The sequence below is a fragment of the Etheostoma spectabile genome, chromosome 1 (assembly GCF_008692095.1).
Source record: "Etheostoma spectabile isolate EspeVRDwgs_2016 chromosome 1, UIUC_Espe_1.0, whole genome shotgun sequence".
Taxonomy (NCBI): domain Eukaryota; kingdom Metazoa; phylum Chordata; class Actinopteri; order Perciformes; family Percidae; genus Etheostoma; species Etheostoma spectabile.
In genome coordinates, this window is record NC_045733.1 from 12,142,572 (window position 1) to 12,142,876 (window position 305).

The following is a 305-nucleotide window of genomic DNA, read 5'->3' on the forward strand; positions in this document are numbered from 1 at the left end:
TAACGTCATAAATGAAAATAATGTCCAGGATCTCAGGGGAAAGAAATGATATGCGTGTCTCCATTTCAAACATCACTGCAAGTTGATTGTGGGTGACAACGCTGTCGTGGTTAGCTTACCGAAACTCTACTGCCGAAGTTGCTGGCTACACAACGTTAATCCGCTAGCATCCGTACAGGCCAACTATAGCCAGTTAGCTTTGTGTGTAACATAACAAAAACCCACCCATCTCGTAGGAGCGAAGCGTACTATTCCATTCAATACAATTATGGTACAAAAGGTGCACTACTGCCACATGTATGATG

At 43.3% G+C, this 305-nt stretch overlaps 1 protein-coding gene across 3 annotated transcripts in view; it reads right to left on the minus strand.

Moving 5' to 3' along the window:
• Positions 1–305, minus strand: part of ankrd11 (ankyrin repeat domain 11) — a 117,894-nt gene that overhangs the window by 84,842 nt on the left and 32,747 nt on the right. The gene's annotated exons all lie outside the window — the stretch shown is intronic.